The sequence below is a fragment of the Podarcis filfolensis genome, assembly GCF_964270895.1.
Source record: "Podarcis filfolensis genome assembly, chromosome: 3".
Taxonomy (NCBI): domain Eukaryota; kingdom Metazoa; phylum Chordata; class Lepidosauria; order Squamata; family Lacertidae; genus Podarcis; species Podarcis filfolensis.
The window spans coordinates 11,317,203-11,337,214 of record NC_139606.1 but is presented as its reverse complement, the minus strand read 5'-3'; the positions used below and the strand labels follow the sequence as shown (position 1 = coordinate 11,337,214).

At 44.7% G+C, this 20,012-nt stretch overlaps 1 protein-coding gene and 1 long non-coding RNA gene across 2 annotated transcripts in view; both read left to right on the top strand.

The window, feature by feature from the left end:
• LOC310759499 (uncharacterized protein) overlaps positions 1 to 20,012 on the top strand; it is a 402,944-nt gene that overhangs the window by 243,338 nt on the left and 139,594 nt on the right. The gene's annotated exons all lie outside the window — the stretch shown is intronic.
• On the top strand, positions 1,930 to 7,105 carry LOC310759531. The gene is made up of 3 exons (XR_014546383.1): positions 1,930 to 2,603; positions 2,892 to 3,065; positions 4,880 to 7,105. It is a non-coding gene; the product is annotated as an uncharacterized lncRNA (long non-coding RNA).

The following is a 20,012-nucleotide window of genomic DNA, read 5'->3' as shown; positions in this document are numbered from 1 at the left end:
TATTGTTATGTTTGAAGTATGAATTTGGAATAATTGATTATGAAAAGTATTTTTTTCTTTTCATTTTTTTCTTGTTTCTTTCTTTTATCTTTTGCCTTTCTTCTTTTCTAGTCTGCATTCTGGAAAATTGTGTAGATAAAATGTTTTTATGTATGGTTATGTATTGTTTCTATTTCTTTTTTTCTATTCATTTTTTTTTTGGTAACATTTAATAATAATAATAAAATTTAAAAAAAATTAAAGTATAAAATACCCAAATCCCTTCTGGATGAATTAAGTTTCTGGTTGTTGAAAAATGAGTTTACCATAAAAATTAAAAACTAGCTTTTCACTAGAACGACAGGAACGTGTGGTTCTCACAAGCAAAGCCCTCCACAACTTGGAGCTAGAGATTTTGCGGATTGAAGAGCTAAGCTGTTAGATTCTAAATGCCAGGCACTGTGTCTTTTGATGAAAGCAGATGATGATACAGATATAATATAATGGGAAGACACTCGTGGAATAGTTTAAAACACGCAGTGGATGGAACCCTACTTGCTCTAAGGTCAAGTCTGTTAAAGTGTAGTGCTAAAAGTTTACCAAACAACCCTCTAACTTTTCCTCAGAATAACTTGGAAACAAGACCAGCAGACGGTTTCTATTTTTATGTTAAAATGGAAACTGAGATGGCAAGGATTCGTGGAATTTACTAAGCGAGGGAAATGCTTTTTCAATCTTAAATTCAAACGGAATAGAAATTATAGCCTTCCAGTGTTGTGGCGCTATAATATTAGCCTTCCTCTTTCCCAGCTGCTAGCAGTTGCAGGAATTGGAAGCTGGAAGTATATTTCCTAAATCGACCTAATTCCTTTCAAAGTCTTTCTATGTGAACTACTACACCACTTGGCACAATTCATGTTATTGATTCTGGAGAAAGAATACCAGTTTTGTAATTTTTTTTTGCAGATAAGTTACAGGAGAAACAGGGACAAATAAATTAAACAGTTGGGGAGTTTCAAACAGCATTGTTTTCTTTGCCCTCCAGCTTTCTCTGCCCTGAGATATTTGCAGTGCAACATGTCTACTCAGAAGAAGTAAGTTCCTTTGTTTTCAATGGGGTTCATTCCCAAATAACTGTGTATAGGATTGAAATCTTAATTTATTTGTAGCTGTTGCAGTAAGAAAGAGTTTGCATTTGTGAAACCAAACCACGTGGCATGAGGCTTCCGCAGATTTTGTTGTGATTGCATCTTTCTCCCAAGAATTTTGAAAGGCTCAAATAATGGAGAAGCGTTTATGATCTAGCCATTACTCTCTGTTAATGCAAATATCAAATACATTCAAACCACTTGGGTTTGATGTAAAAGTTATGGGAATGTTATATCATGAGCTTTGAGTACTGCGTTGTTTCAAATGTTGTAAAAGTTATTGTGGGCACAGGTGAGCACTGGGGTACAGGGGACCTATGGAGTGTTTATCTCATAGCCTGCCTAGAGAGAAGTAGCATGGGAAGAATAATTTGCTATTAAATTACCATCACACAGGTTAAAAAAAAGAGGTAAAGGACCCCTGGACAGTTAAGTCCAGTCAAAGGCGACTATAGGGTTGCGGCACTCATCTCACTTTCAGGCCGAGGGAGCCGGCATTTGTCCACAAACAGCTTTGTGGGTCACGTGGCCAGTGTGACTAAACCACTTCTGGAGCAACGGAACACCGTGACAGAAACCAAAGTGCATGGAAATGTCGGTTATGGTACCTATTTATCTACTTGCACTGGTGTGCTTTCGAACTGCTCGGTTGGCAGGAGCTGGGACAGAGCAATGGGAGCTCACTCCTTCATGTGGACTTGAACTGCTGACCTCACGATCAGCAAGCACGAGAGCCTTGGGGGTTTAGACCACAGTGCCACCTGCATCCAGGCCCTGTAATAGATGAATTGCCTTCTTGCCTGCTCTTTGCCTTGACTGCTGCTTCTCTGTCCACATGCTGCTGCCCATTTTGGTGAGATGACCACTACACTCATACATCTGCTGACCACCTCACTAAGAGAAGAACATACAGGGCCCACCATCTGCTCCCAGCTAAGCCCACCTCACTGAGAAAGAGATTGTGCTGACATGTATCTGCTTTTGGCAGCTTCTGCAAGAGAAATAAATATTCTGCCCACATGCTACTGCCTGCCTGAGTGGAAGAGGAATGAAGACAAATGAATGCCTCTCCCCACAAGATGATGCTCCCTGCCTGAAGGACAGGGGCTGCCCACTGTGGCCCATGCTAGCCACATGAGGGAGAAAAACTGGCCACTGTGATCTCATGCTGATGCTGCCTATTTCACAGACTGGCCACTGTATCCTCACACGGATGTGTCCAACCAGAAGGAGAGACACAGGCCATTGTGATGTCATGCTGATGCTGAAGGAGAGAGAAACTGGCCAATGTACCAGCCCACAACTGCTGTTCACCTGAATAACAAGGAGACACTGCCTGGCACACCAACACATTGCTCACCGTGTTCATGAGAATTAGGTCCTTTGCACCTTGGACTGACCTGGGGTTTCTTAACTTGCTTTTACTCTCCTGTTCCTGCATATTAGGTTCTCTTACCAGAGGTCTATAATAACAAGGTAATGAATCAACCCCATTTATTTGTACACAAAAGGTAGGTAAAGGTAAAAGGTAAAGGACCCCTGGACGGTTAAGCCCAGTCAAAGGTGACTATGGAGTTGTAGCGCTCGTCTTGCTTTCAGGCAGAGGGAGCCGATGTTTGTCCACAGACAGCTTCCAGGTCATGTGGCCAGCATGACTAAGCTGCTTCTGGCGCAACAGTTTCTCCAGTTGATTTTGAGGATTACGATCATGGCCTCAAAGAGGTGTCCACTTGGTCTATATGCATCTCCCATTGTTCTAATCAGGAAGAAGACAAATTCGTTGATAATCGTGATGGACTAAAGGCTTCTGAACAGTTTAGGCATGAAGAATGCTTATCTTTTACCAGGCATAGAAGGAGCCTGAATTTGACTTGAAGAGTGAATGTCATGATTGCAGTAGGAAAAGAAGAAAGACTCAAAACATCATCTATTACTACGGTGGGTATTTGGCAGTTTCCTATGATGATGCCACAGGGATTGACAAATGCTCTGGCAGTCTTCCAAACAATGGTGGAACATGTTAAGAATGACATCAGTATCACTGAAGTCATAGGATTCTTGGATTACTTAATATTTTCAGAAACCGCTGATGATCCTTAAGCAAGATGATCCTTAAGCAAGGTTCTTCCATGTTTAGTGGAGCAGGATTAAAACTGTCAGTTCCCAAGTGCAAGTTCTTCAAAACATCTGCTAAATTTTGGAATATGGAAGGGTGCACTCTGGTCTTTAAGGAGGAAGATGTTGCAGCAGTTCCAGCCCAGGATGTGTTTCCTTGGAATGAAGATCACTGATGGGGTTTATGCAACACAAGGTTTTTATTGACACAATGCTGAGCATAAGATGGAAGCTTCATAGCAAAGTTTTACAGGCACTGTACAATGATAAGCAATAGCAATATCAACTAAGTTCCTACCTGAAGTCTTCCAATCTAACAGGCACAATTCAGAAGGGAAAAGAGTTGGGGAAGGAGCAGGAAAACAAGCAAATTCAGGCAATAATTCCTCATAAAACTGCACAAATATTTGATGACAAGATGGAATGGCTTCTAATAGAAAACAGGACTGGGAGTGGAAAAGTCAAATATCGGCTGATCCCAGATGAGTTGTTGAAGTTGCAAGTGTATGACCTAACCCTGACAAGTTATCAGCTTTGAAGGACTGTTCAAGGTTAAAAGCAGTAAGGATGTTTCTGGGACCATTGTAGAATGGTCTGGTTACTGATGAGATGATCATCCTGTGTCTGGGCTGCACTACTTGAGACTGCAGGTGGAGGCTCTTCTTACTGAATGTTCCACTAAGGGGGAAATATCCCTGCACTTAGAAAGCTAGCCTGTCAGGGTGAGAGGTTCTATCCTAGCCTTCCCCTTGATTTGCTAGTTTTGCTTGTTTATGGGTTTCTCCATCGTGTCCATTCTCAAGTGGTACAGTACAGACAAAAATTCACTGTCTGAGTTAGAACTAGGCTATCCCAGAGGTTCCCAGACTTTATTCCCATGGACCACTTGAAAACTGCTGAACATCTTGACAAATGACTTAATGATTTCTTTTTCTGCCTGTTGTAACAACTGTAATACACTGTGCTAGGTGCTGGATGATATTTAATGGTAGGTTTTTGGCTTATTTTATTTCTTATATACAGTGGTACCTTGGTTTACGAACTTAATCCGTTCCGGAAGTCCGTTCTTAAACCAAAGCGTTCTGAAACCAAGGCGTGCTTTCCCATAGCAGCAGGGGACTCAATTTACAAATGGAACGTACTCAACATGTTCCTATTCCAAGGCAAAGTTCACAAACCGAAACACCTGCTTCCGGGTTTGCGGCGTTCTTATTCCAAGTTGTTCATAAACTAAGCTGTTCTTAAACCAATGTACCACTGTACTGTATTTGATGGTATTCCATATAATTCAACTTGTAATGCAATAAAGTAAAATTCAGTTAAAACCAATATCTCTATGCAGGAATTAGCAAACTCCGGCCCTCCAGATGTTTGGGACTACAATTCCCATCGTCCCTGACCACTGGTCCTGTTAGCTAGTGATGATGGGAATTGTTGTCCCAAACACCTGGAAGGCCAGAGTCTGCCTATGCCTGATGTAATGAGATGGATGTTCCCTTTCCCATCTTCAACCACAAATCCACAGACACTCCACAGACAACCTGAATGAAGCTTGTGGACCATTGGTGGTCCACAGGCCACAGTTTGGGAGCCTCTGAACTATCTTAGTAATAAACCTTTGATGTTACTTTTGATAGGAACAGTATAAGAAGGGAAGGAAGGATACCATGGCCTTGGAGTTGTCCAGAACTGAAAGATCAATGGACTGACGATCATCAAGAAGCAGCTGAACCCATAATACAAGTGCTGACAACTGAATGTGTCTTGGGGTTTGCTGAGTGGAAGCTGCCATATATTACATACAGATGCTGGCTTGACAAGATTAGTAGGGGAGCTCTGGGTCAAGAACAAGAAGGATATCTCAAAGTCATTACATATGTCAGCCAAGGATGAAGTGCAAGTGAAAGGAAATCCTCTGTGCCTAAACTTGAGTTCCTTGACCTTTAATTTGCTATATCTGAGAAACTCAATGACTGTTTGCAGTGAACTCTGAGGTTAAAATTGATAACAGTCCTTTAACCTGTGTTCTTTAAACAGCAAGCTTGTAGGTTACCCCTCACTGATGGATAACAGCACTGGCAATGTATGATTTCACCGTAAGCATGAGGTAGGCATGGCAAATTGAAGACAGATGGGCTTATCTGGCTGACCTCATGACTTTGGCGTAAAGGATCAAACTGCACTGAAATTACTTGGATGTGTTTCAGAAACATTGTCAAGAGCTGCACTTGACACTGGGGACTGGGTCATCAGCTGCATTTGGAAGAGCCTGTTAGGAGCGATCTAATAAACTTTGCAATGGTCCTTCCCCCAGTTACTTAACACTTGATGCAGTTTGGAGGGTAAAAGGTTGTGAAGGCACCATAGACCAAAAGGCTGTTCATCTGGATGAGTGTTGTAGATATTTATACCCAGCAATTGCCTGGCTAGTAAAGGTAAAGGGTAAAGGGACCCCTGACCATTAGGTCCAGTCATGACCGACTCTGGGGTTGCGGCGCTCATCTTGCTTTACTGGCCGAGGGAGCCGGCGTACAGCTTCCGGGTCATGTGGCCAGCATGACTAAGCCGCTTCTGGCAAACCAGAGCAGCACACGGAAATGCCATTTACCTTCCCGCCAGAGTGGTACCTATTTATCTACTTGCACTTTGACGTGCTTTCGAACTGCTAGGTTGGCAGGAGCAGGGACCGAGCAACAGGAGCTCACCCCGTCATCGCAGGGATTCGAACCGCCGACCTTCTGATCAGCAAATCCTAGGCTCTGTGGTTTAACCCACAGAGCCACCCGCGTCCCTAATTGTGTGGCTACCTTGCATTATATCTGGTATGGCTGGAACAAAGGAGGGTGTCTTGTAGCTACAGCTTTATCCACAATTTTGCCAATTTAAAGCATATATATTTCTATGCTGCAGACATAAACTGATTCTACAGCAAGTCTCTTTTACCTGAAAAAATGCACTTCTTTGAGATGGCACCAAGGACTTTTAGCAGAGAATTCTCTGCACCAAACTAAAATCCCCAGAATTCCTTCAGGAAGAGAGCCATGACAGTAAAAGTAATACAAAACAGATATGAGTTTGTTGTGTAGATATGCTCAGATTCCTTTCCATCATATTGCTGGTTTTTGGTTTGGTTTGCCTAAAATTTGTGACTTTTAGCTGATGGGCAGGTTGGCTGTAAGCTGCCACAGAACAGTCTGAAATCATCAATCTCTGAACGTTCCTGTAGCAGAACAGCCCGTTCCTGGAAGGACTGAATCAATTTTCTTTATTTCATTTCCATCTCCTGGAAACCTCAGGAGTTTCAATTCTTTTCCTTCTGGTACGCAGTCTAAAAGCTTACTCTAGCTAGTATATTACTTGCAAGTCTAAATAGTATGTATATTTAATACGGGACTTTGAGTCTATGTTTTAAAAATAAAAATTTCAACACCCATGAATGCATTCTATCATGGTATGAATTGTTACTGTTCTTTGTTTGCTTTACATATCACAATGATGTGGTGAAATATCTAGATATCTTCTTATGTTGTTTCCATTATTTCACATGAGGAAATTGTAGCTTAACTTTGGCATATCGCCATTGATGGCCTTCCCTGCGAGTTTCCCTGTCTTTCAATCACCACTACCTAGAATGGAATGAGAAATTCCAGCAGAGGCATCAGAGCTCATAATTAAGACATATATTAAAGACTGGTGGAGTGCTGGTCTATGTGGGGCTCCTCTCGCCCCTTGACCTGCAGTTAGGGCAGAATGCTGCAGCACAATTGCTGATAGGACTGAGACCTTGTCTGCATATGACACCTGTGCTCAGAAATCTGCACTGACTGCTCATTTGCTACCTGGCCAAGTTCAAAGAGTTACTATTAGCAGATAAAGCCCTTAACATCATCATCAACCTTTATTACGGTCCAGAGACCCAACAAATCACTACAAAGATACAATCAGATACAAATCACTTCAGATACAATGGTATCTGAAGAAGTGTGCATGCACACGAAAGCTCATACCAAGAACTAACTTAGTTGGTCTTTAAGGTGCTACTGGAAGGAAAAAAATTTTTTTGTTTTGACTATGGCAGACCAACACAGCTACCTATCTGTAACTACAAAGCAATACACAATTCATACAGCCTACCTCCAGGTTAAACAAGCATTTCGTTCAGAATATAGGGATCATTGGTTCTTGCGACCACCGATAAAAACTTGGCCACTGCTAATGTTCTAGCATTTGTCCGGTCTTCCAATAGGAACCTGACATAGTGAGCCTCTAATTTTCCCGGGAAAGGTACTAGCAAGGGTAATATCAGTTCAGCCCTGGCTTGCTCATATTTTGCACAGTGCAACAAAATATATTTTATGGAATCGATGTCTTGAGCACACAAGCAAAGTCTGTCCTGGTAGGGAACTTCTCTCAACCTGCCATCCAACACTGCAGAAGGAAAGACGTTTAGTCTGGCTTTGGTGAAAAGCCTTCGATAATTTGGTACTTTCAGGTTTTTAATGTAAGATGTTAACTTAAAGACATGCCCATACAGTGGTACCTCAGGTTAAGTACTTAATTCGTTCCGGAGGTCCGTACTTAACCTGAAACTGTTCTTAACCTGAAGCACCACTTGAGCTAATGGGGCCCCCCGCTGCCGCCGTGCTGCCGGAGCAAAATTTCTGTTCTCATCCTGAAGCAAAGTTCTTAACCTGAAGCACTATTTCTGGGTTAGCGGAGTCTGTAACCTGAAGCGAATGTAACCTGAAGCGAATGTAACCCGAGGTACCACTGTATTGTACTCCTACTGCCAGCAGATTGCAGGCTGTGTGTGATCGAGATTGCAAGTCACTGTGTGCATTATCCCATAATCTTTGCTTTAAAGCAAAGCCCGTAACAATTTTGGACCAGTTTACCTCCAAGATTGCCTAGCCTCACATGTGCCTACAGGACAGCTTTGATTGGGAGAATTGGCACTGCTATAAGTGCCATATAATACCTGTTCCGCGTCTAGTGTGGCAGCTCTTGAACTTTGGAACTCCCTGCCTATTGAGATCCAGCAGGACTTTTCATCGTACTCTCTTTAAAGGTGAAGGTAAGGGACCCCTGACCATTAGGTCCAGTCGTGGCTGACTCGGGGGTTGTGGCGCTCATCTCGCTTTATTGGCCAAGGGAGCCGGCGTACAGCTTCCGGGTCATGTGGCCAGCATGACTAAGCCGCTTCTGGCAAACCAGAGTGAGGCACGGAAACGCCGTTTATCTTCCCGCTGGAGCGGTACCTATTTATCTACTTGCACTTTGACGTGCTTTCGAACTGCTAGGTTGGCAGGATGTACTCTCTTTGGAACCTGCTAAAAACAGCTTTAGACCAGCCAACCCAGGTGTTTTAGAAAGTTGAGGTAGTTTAGTATATTTCGTATAGGGTTGCCATTTTCTTAATTTTTCCTGTTTTTCCTTTGGTGAACTGCTTTGAGCTTTTTTGCAATCCAGCAATGTATAAAGCTTACAAAATAGAGAAACAAGTGTGTCCTATTCGCATTGGCCATGAAGCCTGAGGCTGCTGCCTGTGTCTGCCCTTACCTTCTTCCCTCAAAGAGGCAGTTTCACCTGTTGTAGGTGTGCTTGTCAAAGCTTCCCCCCCCCCCCCCGGCTTCATTCAAAACAAAGCCTTAAGAGGGGGGCAGAGGATAAACATTATTTGGGTGCGGTGGAGAGACTCTTTGTGCCACTTTTGCAGCGCCTATTCATTTGAAATGGGATTTCTACAAAAAAGGGTGATTAGCTTCAATGGGGCTAATTGACAAGGGGACGATTAGCTTCCTGAGTACTGTGCATTTGCACAATAAAGTCTTTGGAGAGTTACTGGAGCTTTTACTATTGATCTGTTAAAATAAGACATCTAACCCACCCCATTGTCCCTTTATGAAGTGTGTGTGCCCTACAACTACCAATGTGCTATCTTTTCCTGAATTTCACAAAAGAGAAGTAGCTTGATTTGTTTCACTCACAGCAGATGGCAGCAGTAGTATTTCTTTTTTTCCCCCTTTTAGCGATAGTGTTTGCATTCACCCTGAGTACCCTTTCTAATCAATGTGTAATAATTACTCATTTAAGCAGGTGGGCTCACCTGTCACTGACCTACTACTTGAGAGGGCTATTTTACCTTTTTCTTACACCTGCCTCGCCCAGTGTTTTATCTTTCTAGTTTCCAATGATACTTGACAGTGATTAAAACACACCCACCCCTTAACATTATTATTACAATTTCCCTTTGTTAAACTGTTCTTTTGTTTACAGTGTAGATGTGGGACACCTCTACCCTCCCTCAAAATATGTAGTATTTCAATACACTAATTGCGTGATCTCACCTTTCTCATTTACTCCAAATTCCTCCTCAAGGCCCGTATTTTTCATGAAGCCCTTGGCACAGAAGGATTGATGGAGAACAAAAATGACTGAATAAACAGACAACACAGCCTTCAACAACCTAGTGCTACCATTCCCATCAGCCCTGGCTGCTACAATTCCCATTAGCCCCAGCCAGCCTGGATGGCAAAGCCCTAAGCATGTGAAACAAGGACGTGTTCTTCCTCTGTTTACTCTTCTTTCCGCTTCCTATGCTGTTTCCTCTGTGTCATTTTTTTTTAGATTGTATGCTGTTTGGGGTGTTAAGGGAGGGGTGGTACCTCTGGCAAGAAGAAGAGTTTGGATTTGATATCCCACCTTTCACTCCCTTTAAGGAGTCTCAAAGCGGCTAACAATCTCCTTTCCCTTCCTCCCCCACAACAAACACTCTGTGAGGTGAGTGGGGCTGAGAGACTTCAAAGAAGTGTGACTGGCCCAAGGTCACCCAGCAGCTGCATGTGGAGGAGCGGGGAAGCGAACCCGGTTCCCCAGATTACGAGACTACCGCTCTTAACCACTACACCACACTGGCTCTCAAGGGAGCACATCATGCTTCTTCTGGGGTAGCTTGTCCACCTTTGGTCTCCACCCTGCACTCAGCAATCGCCTGTGACTCCTAGAAGCTGTCAGCATGCAACAGCGGCCACACCCTGGGAACAGTTTCTTTTTTTTCTTCTTTTTTTGAAAAGTTTTTATTGTTAAAATAATTCAGCATTAATACACACATATTGCGAATATACAAGCATACAAACATGCATTTCATACAATCCTTAAAAATATTCAAACATACCTGCATTCAGTCCCACAGATAATTCCTTTTCCCATCACCATCCACCACCCCTCACCCCACCTTTGCGTTAGACTTCCAATCTACTCAATTGCAATTTCTTTCCACTTCTATTACTTTCTTTCACACACCTTTAACCTAATTTCATGCTTCTTTTTCTATTACACATGGTTATCCATCTTATTTAGTATTTCAGTATTTAAAATGGAATTTGTTTATTCTAATAGGAGTTCTGATTTTTCAATATGGTTTTGCAAGTATCCTTTAAACACCTTCCAATCCCTGTTGATATATCCAAAACAATGGGAGAAATTGGAAGGATCTCAAAAGAGAAGATAGACAGGGCCTGGGAACAGTTTCAACTGGCTGGCTAATCCAGGTGAGGGTAGCCAATGGGTCTCAAACCCTCAGTGGGCTGGGGACTTATTCTGTGTGCAAAGACAAGCTCTGGCGGATGGAATGGATGAGACCAATAGCGGGTCTGATGGTCAAGAAGCCGGTTACTGCACAGGGCAGATGAGGCTCATCAATCTGGGAAGGTAGTGCACAAAGAAGGAAAACTCTGATCCTAAACCTCCTCTGCCTTTGGCTACACAGTGGAGCAGATATGAAGGAAATCAATGTTCCCCAGCCCATGCATGGAGCTGCAGCTTTGCCTCCCCCCTTTTGTCAGAGCGGAGCGTGCAGCAACAAAGTGGGGCTAAGCTGGCGGTGGCTTCTTGCCAGTTGGCCAATCGGGAGGCACCAGAGGTATGTCTGCTTAAGGTGGCCCCACCTCTTCCTGGCCTCAGCTAGAGGTAGAACCAGCAGGACTACCTCATCTGTCTGGCCTTCAGGCGGTACGGGATTAATTGATCGCCCGGTGTGGAAATTTTTTGGCTGCCTTCCTTCGATTGCCGAAGGAAAGAACTCTGTGCTGCTGGATGGGTGCTCGGTTTTGACAGCTTGGACTCCCAACTCCCATTATTGGCTCCAGGCAACACAGTTCATGGCCTGGTGGAAGTTGTGGCTCAGCAATATCTGATGGGGTCATGTTGGGTTAGGGCATTTTTATTAATGGCCCTTTTGGTTAAGGTTAGAGAAAAGGAGCTTGGGGTACAATGACAAGCACCCTGAGACATTGTGGTGGCTGTTGCCCATTCAGCTTCTTACAGTTTATCAGCCTGAGTGTCAGGGGCAGGCAGAAATCTTAACATATGTGCAAACGGAGGATCCAGGAGGAGGACCCAGCAATTTATGAGGTTCTCTGCCACCCATGCGAGAGCTGGACCATAAAGAAGGCTGGTCGTCGAAGAATTGATGCTTTTGAATTATGGTGCTGGAGGAGACTCTTGAGAGTCCCAGGGACTGCAGGAAGATCAAACCTCTCCATTCTGAAGGAAATCAGGCCTGAGTGCTCACTGGAAGGACAGATCCTGAAGCTGAGGCTCCAGTACTTTGGCCACCTCATGAGAAGAGAAGACTCCCTGGAAAAGACCCGGTACCTTGTCTTCTGGTTTTCAGAGAGAAAAAAAACTCTATAAAAATAAATAAATCAAAAATTAGCATATGCAGATTTTACGGAAATGCGTGTCCCGGCCCTGTGTCCCTGAGTTCTTTATGTAAGTAGCAAAAGGTGAGCAGTTTAATGGTGTTTTAACTCCAGCGCTACAGCTCCTGCATCGGAGTATGTGTGAGAAAAATAACATTGCAGAGATGGTTTCTGTAGTCAGGTGGTTCTTTCTTTTATTAGGCAAATTTCTTTGTCATTTCAGTGTCTTTTCAGTAGGCTTGCAGCAAGCTACTTGAGTGGGAAAGCAAAGGTGTTGTGATACATCTTTGGCACAAAATACACGTTCGAAATTGGATTACTTGAGTAAAGCTGGACAAAAGCCATGGAAACAGGTTCCAAACAAGAGGAAGAGGAAGAGGAAGAGGAGGAGGAGGAGGAGGAGGAGGAAGAAGAAGAAGAAGAAGAAGAAGAAGAAGAAGAAGAAGAAGTTTGGATCCAAGAGAACCACAAGTGGAAGAGAAAGAGCTGTTTGCTTTTTTCCACAAATGCTTGTGCAAGAGTTCACACAGTGTCATCATCCGAACGGACGGTGGCATTTCTCAGGGTACTGCCTCCGCCCTCCCTCCTGTAAGCCATAGCTGTCAACCATCCCTTATTTGGCAGGAAACTCCCTTAAACCAGCGCCGTGTCCCACTGCTGTCCCTTATTGATGATGTCCCATAAATTTCCCGGGTTTCAAAGGAAGCAGCTCCTCTCCCTCCCTCCCTGCTGGCCAAGGAGGAGGGAGGCTCCAACTGTGTTGCTTGGCTGCCCAGCCCGCCCCCTCCGGCCTCCTCTCACCAGCCCCGGCCCCCGGGAGCCCCTCCCTGCGGGGACTGGCGGGAGCCTCGGGCCCTTCTGCCGCCATCCTCCTCGCGGCCGCCAAACTGAGCATCTCTGCCTGGGGCCTCCCCTCTGCCCATCGCCACTCCCACTAGGCCGTACTTCGCCTGCACCGCCGAAGGACCCGGATGAGATGGGCAGCCTGGCATGGCCTATGAATTGCTGAGGAGCCTTGAGAGGAGAGCAAGGGCAACCATAGAGAAAGCAGTTCAGAGAGAGGAGGAGGAGGAGGAGGCATGGGCAGGTGTTCCAAGAGCTAACCATAGAGGGGGAAAGCAGAGGAAGGACCGCAAGTGCTTCTCCTATAGATTTGTAGTGGTAGACTAGCATAGATGGTCTGATCTGTGGGTTTACTTTGGGCTCTATTTCCCCCCGCCTTCCTCCCGCCCCGCCTGATGGAACTGAGAGCTGCAGATGGAGCACGAGAGAAAAGATACAGAACTGCAGCGGCATCTTCGTAGCTTGGACTTCGTTTTGCGCGAAAAGCTGTTGCTGCTTGTAGTTATTTAATTGCAGTGTTTCATCAGCTGGTGTCTTGAGCAGCAACCTCTGGAAACGAAGGGCTAAAAACTGGCGCTGCTCTCCAAAATTATCTGGTCCCTTTTAACTTCGCATTTCAGCTGGTTGTCTAAAATCCCTTATTTTGGCTGCTGATCCCTTATTTTCGAGGCTGCTGGTCCCTTATTTTCAAATCTGTAAGTTGACAGCTATGCTGTAAGCAGAAGGCATTTTGTACATGGAGAAGAAAACCTTTGTATCAACTACAGTGTTTTACAGTAATACATGCATGCACGCGCGCGCACACACACACACACATCCATTGATAATGGCCCAGATCCAAAGAGCTTCATGAGGCACATGGAACAGTCTGGGCATGCCCAGTGGGGATTCCCCCTCACCACCACCTTTGAACAGCAATCCCCTCCCCCACACCATACCCAAACTGCTCTGGAAGCCTCTTTGCTCTCAAAAGAGATTTGTGCATGGCATGGTGGGTGGAGCCTTCCCAAGCAAGCTCTAAGCCCCCGTGGGCACATGGAATTAATTGGATGGGTCGTTGGATCCTGGCCCCTTTTGCTTTTAATCAAAACTCCTTTCAAACTGTCATCCAGCTCTTGCAGCCGTCCTGCAACAGAAAGGGATGTTTCAGAATACAGTTGCTCCCTCTATTACTCTCGCCAATGTTTGCATCAGGGCTGTGAGTCCTGGAAGACCCGCTCCCTGCCTTGCAGGCTTTTTCCCACCTGGCCCTAACTGACTCCAGCTACAAAAACCTGAGGCTGCTGAACAGGCTCTTGGGCTGGGGTATTGTTTTTTTGGGGGGGGAGTGGGTATTGTCGGGGCACGGTGGGGTGTTGTTGTTGCTAATGTTGCTTTTTTTGTATCTTTATTTTAGATATTGTTGTGATTTATGTGTAAATTGTTCAGTTTGGTTTTGTATTTTTGCTGCTTAATTTATTGCTGATGGCTGCTTTTGTTATGGCGTAGCTGTGTATTTTTTTTAAGTTGAGCATGCTTTGAACTGTGGAAAGGTAGCATTCAAATAAAATTATGCATGCATGTATATATGTATGTATGTATGCACGCATGTGTAAGTTAATGATGGGTTCAAACTACTTTCTTATGTGATTTTGCATGTGGAGCAAATCATTTGCCAAATCATTATGCAGCTTTCCTAGTTCAGCGTCAATTCTTTGTGCATCCCACTCAACACTTTGATATATCACAAACTGAGTTCACCTACACCCCTGACTCCCTTGCACCACACTAAAGAGAGGTGGTATTCAGCTGGGTCTTTCTCAGAGTAGACCCATCAAAATTAATGAACATGACTTTGTTGTTTAGTCATTTAGTTGTGTCCGAATCTTCGTGACTCCATGGACCAGAGCACGCCAGGCACTTCTGTCCTCCACTGCCTCCCGCAGTTTGGTCAAACTCATGCTGGTAGCTTCGAGAACACTATCCAACCATCTCGTCCTCTGTTACCTTCTCCTTGTGGCCTCCATCTTTCCCAACATCAGGGTCTTTTCCAGGGAGTCTTCTCTTCTCATGAGGTGGCCAAAGTCTTGGAGCCTCAGCTTCAGGATCTGTCCTTCCAGTGAGCACTCAGGCCTGATTTCCTTAAGAATGGATAGGTTTGATCTTCTTGCAGTCCATGGGACTCTGAAGAGTCTCCTCCAGCACCATAATTCAAAAGCATCAATTCTTCGGCAATCAGCCTTCTTTATGGTCCAGCTCTCACTTCCATACATCACTACTGGGAAATGAACATGACTAAGGCTCATTAATTTCAGCGAAACTCAGTTGAATACCGACTGACTTTCCACATCACATTTAGCTTGGCCCTAAGGGCAGCAGGAACACTGGGGAGAAAGCAATAGTAAGCACTGTATCGTTCCACCATTCTTTTAGGGAACTTTCTAATGAACAACAAATGAAGTCTCATTTGATGAGGAAATGGTCAAACCCACTAGTATATACTGCATTCCGGGTTGGCGGGAGGTGGAATTTGCCGTTCCTGCTGCAGATTTCCTGGAACTGGCAGAAAGAATAAGCGTGGGGTCATGCCGGTGTATGTAATAATGCAAGAAGAGGCCCTGAGGCAAAGGAGCTCCGTCACTGCTCTTGCTCCTGCTTGGGAATAGAGGACACTTGGCCCCTTGCCTGCTGAGCTTCAGATGCTCTGAGCTGTCAGGATTACTCTATCTTATTCTCAGTGTCTCCATCTATAACATGGGAATGATACTTGCCTGTCTCCGATGGGTGTGGGGTTGAGACATTTTATTAATGTGCAAAGCGCTTGGAAAGCTTCACATCAAAGGTGCTATTCAAATGCAAAGCATTAGTATTCTGTTAGCAGTAAGGAGTTTTTCATATTAGCTCTGGAGAAAATTGCACTGTGTTGTTGAATCAAGCCTGGAAAAAGAAAAACGGCCGGGCTGCAAGTTTCATAACAGGATGGTTGATCACCAGAGAAAAGCCAGGGGAGTTTGCAAACCAGGACTTCGACTCAGATGGGTGGCCTTTGGGTTTTCCAAACTTGGGCTTCCAGCTGTTGTTGGACTACAATTCCCATCATCCCTAACTAGCAGGACAAGTGGTCAGGGATGGTGGGACTTGTAGTCCCAAAGCAGCTGGTGACCCAAGTTTGGGAATCACTGCTCTAGAGTGTGAACCAGCTGGGTATTGTTGCTTTTCCGTGTGCAGGGGCTACAGTTTTTAAAACCCTGTTTCACTGTTATTTTTAAGCTCTGTTATATGACTCATATTTCTAAGGCTGCAAGTCTATGCTCTTTCCTTCAGACAACACCTTCAGGAGTAAATAACAACTGGGGTGTGCACATGTGAATTTTCGATGGAAAACTGGTGCAGGGTCTCCGTCCGGAACAGAACCCCTTCAGATGCCTTTCCTTCGAAATAAAAGTGACAACACCACTTTTTGTGAACGTGTGGTTAACATAATGTGTAGCTAGGGCCTTCTCTGAGAGCAAGACCCATTCAACTTAATAGGGCTCCCACATAAATCAGCATTGGACTGGGATTGCATTGCATGAGCTGAACCTCTTAAACTGAAAGGTAAAAGCCAGGACACCATCAGAATGAACAGTCTTGTAACATGAGAGAGATGAATTCACAGTAAAAGGAAGAAAAAGTCTGGGCTGGATCGCAGTGAACCATCCTTCAAATTCTCAAATACGTCCCTATTATTTGCATTACACCAAAACATTCAGAAGTTTTCAAAAACTGAGCATGGGACCCTTTACTGTTTGAAATTTTAAGTTTTAGTTGTTGGTTTCCTGCACTGTTGGGTAACATAAGATTAAGTACAGTGGTACCTCAGGTTAAGAACTTAATTTGTTCTGGGGGTCCGTTCTTAACCTGAAACTGTTCTTAACCTGAGGTACCACTTTAGCTAATGGGGCCTCCTGCGTCGCTGCCGTGCGATTTCTGTTCTCATCCTGAAGCAAAGTTCTTAACCCGAGGTACTATTTCTGAGTTAGTGGAGTCTGTAACCTGAAGCGTCTGTAACCTGAAGCGTCTGTAACCTGAGATACCATATGATGCTACCATATTCACTTGGGTTGCACGCTGTTTGCTTTCTTTTCCATTTAGATTTATAAATAAAACTCTTGAAGCATGCACATGATAAAACACCGTTGCATTATCACCATCATGTCAAAAAGCGCCACCCAACAATAGGCAATTAACAAAATGAACAAATAATCCCAGAGTCCCCGATTTCCAGTTTGTTTAGTACTACAGTGGTACCTTGGGTTATAGACCCTTCCGGTTACAGACTCTGCTAACCCAGAAATAGTACCTCGGGTTAAGAACTTTACCTCAGGATGAGAACAGAAATTGTGCGGCGGCGGGAGGCCCCATTAGCTAAAGTGGTACCTCAGGTTAAGAACAGTTTCAGGTTAAGAACGGACCTCCAGAACGAATTAAGTTCTTAACCTGAGGTACCACTGTATGAGAAAAGGCCAGAACTATGTAGTCAGCATGATATTCATGAAGTATTGCCATGTCTTTGTGAAGAATGAGTTGAGTCTATGGATTTCTTCAGAGAGCGCCTTATCGTTCTAAATTTCAACATGCATATAATCCCGGAGAATGACAACTGTGGCTTCCCCAGTAATCATCTGAACAAGTATTAAATTAGGATAAGTACTTGTCTCCTCTGGTGAAACTACCAGCCTGCAGGCAGTTCACTGGGTGGGAGGTAATAAGATTCAGTGGGAAACCAGGTTTCTGAAATGAAACCAGACAACAGAGCCAGTGTGGTGTAGTGGTTATAGAGTGTCAGAGCTGGGAGACCAGGGTTTGGATTCCACTCAGTCATGAAGCTCACTGGGTGACCATGGGCCAGTCACTGCCTCTCAGGCTAACCTACCTCACAGGGTTGTTGTGAGGAGAACCAGGCATGCCACCTTGAGCTCCTTGGAGGGGTGGGGTAGGAATGCAATCAGTAAAATAGCAATAAGCATTCATTCATACATACATTCATGCATGTGCAGGAGAGAGAGTGTATGCATGAGCTGCTCAGATTCCTGTTCTGGAAACGGGGGTGGCCCTCTTTTGTGCCTTCTCCTGTTTTGATATTTTATGTCAGTGTTTCCCAAACTTAAGGGACGCGGGTGTCACTGTGGGTTAAACCACAGAACCTAGGACTTGCCAATCAGAAGGTTGGCGGTTCGAATCCCCGCAACTGGGTGAGCTCCCGTTGCTCGGTCCCTGCTCCTGCCAACCTCACAGTTCGAAAGCACGTCAAAGTGCAAGTAGATAAATAGGTACCGCTCCGGCGGGAAGGTAAACGGTGTTTCGGTGCGCTGCCCTGGTTTGCCAGAAGCGGCTTAGTCATGCTGGCCACATGACCCGGAAGCTGTACGCCGGCTCCCTCGGCCAATAATGCGAGATGAGCGCCGCAACCCCAGAGTCGGCCACGACTGGACCTAATGGTCAGGGGTCCCTTTACCTTTACCTTCCCAAACTTGGGTCTCCAGCTGTTTTTGGACTACAATTCCCATCATCTCTGACCACTGGTCTCGCTAGCTACGGATAATGGGAGTTGTAGTCCAAAAACAACTGGAGATCCAAGTTTGGGAAACACTGATATATATTGCATGAGGCAGACATACAGAAAGTGATCAGTGTGTCAGCTGAACAGGTACCACGGGGAAGTGTGTGAGCTTCTGCCATAAATGCTGATTAAGCAACCCAATTCACTTGTGGTTTGTTAAAGCTCTTAAGAGGCCCTCTGTGAAGATCAAGCATGATATGCTATTCACCATATTTCCTTAAGGCTAAGAAGGAGATGGCACTAAGACTTCAGTTTCTGCCTCTCCGTGCAAATGAGGTTAGGCGTCTCGCTGATAAAAAATGGGCACCATTCCATTGCAGCCCATGGAGCTGTGCCCGCTTTCTGATAAGGATCTAGCCCACAGTCTCGTCTGTTACGAAAGACTGAAGGCTGTAAAACGGTTGTGTAATGATTTAATGTGTCGAGCTTGCTTTGTGTGGTTTGTTGTTGCAGATTCCACGTTGGGCTTCCTAGCTGCGCAGCGAGCGAGTTTGAGGAGTAGGTAATCCAGGCATGGCTTAGCAAATCACTGCGGCATTTTCTGAGTCTCGGTTTTGGTGTGCGGCTGGGACAGATGGGGGAAAAAATTGGTCTGCAAGGTCAGGGAATTTTGCCCGCTCACCTCTCCTTTCCGCAGACTTTTCCTTGCGGAGATAGTTGAGATCTTTCATCGCCGTTTGAAATGATGGAAGGGTGGCTTGTGAACTATCTCCAGACCCCCTTGCCCCGGTAATTTGCAATACCTTTGTGGCCATCAGGATTGCAATGGACAAAGAGCCTACCATTTCTAGTGATCATAAAGGATTCCATCACAATCTTCCATTGCATTTCCATACAATGTTTTGACAGCTGAATTGTATCTAAACCCCTCTACCCCCCCCCAAAAAAAAACAACCACAAAAGAACAGTTAGGGAGGAAGAACTGGTCCATTAAACAAGCTATAGCCAGCATCTGGCTGGGACTGATAGTAGTTGTAGTCCAAAACTGAGGGCACTTGGTTGGCGAAGGCTGCATTAGACCATCTAAATTTGATCCATTATAGTTGTGAAGGAGAAGTGTAGTCGAGGTTTGTTTTTTCTGGTGCCAAATAAGACCCTGCACAGCACAATGGGGGGAGCTGTGGCCTCCAGGGTAGGGGGAGGCATGGTACCTCAGAGAGAAGAAACACCATGGCTCATCTGCAGCGTCACAACCGGACGCCTTCATCTGCCCCAGCTGCAATGAAACATGTCTCTCCCATATTGGTTTCTACAGCCAAAGCAAGCTCTGTAACCTTCCAACAGTTTGCCTTCACCCCCAAAAGTGCATCGCTCCATTGTCTCCCAAGACAGACAGATACCAACAACAACAAATTGACATTTAATAATAATAATAATAATAATAATAATAATAATAATAATAATTATTTATTTATACCCCACCCATCTGGCTGGGTCTCCCTAGCCACTCTGGGTGGCTCCCAATGAAGTATTAAAATACAGTGGTCTGTTAAACATTAAAAGCTTCCCTAAACAGGGCTGCCTTCAGATGTCTGGTTGATCTTGGAATCGCCAGTCTATATTTTATATCGCCCCTTTATGTAAACTAGGATCAACCTGTGCCTCAAAATTTCACACATTCCTGCAAATGTATTTTCTTGCCTG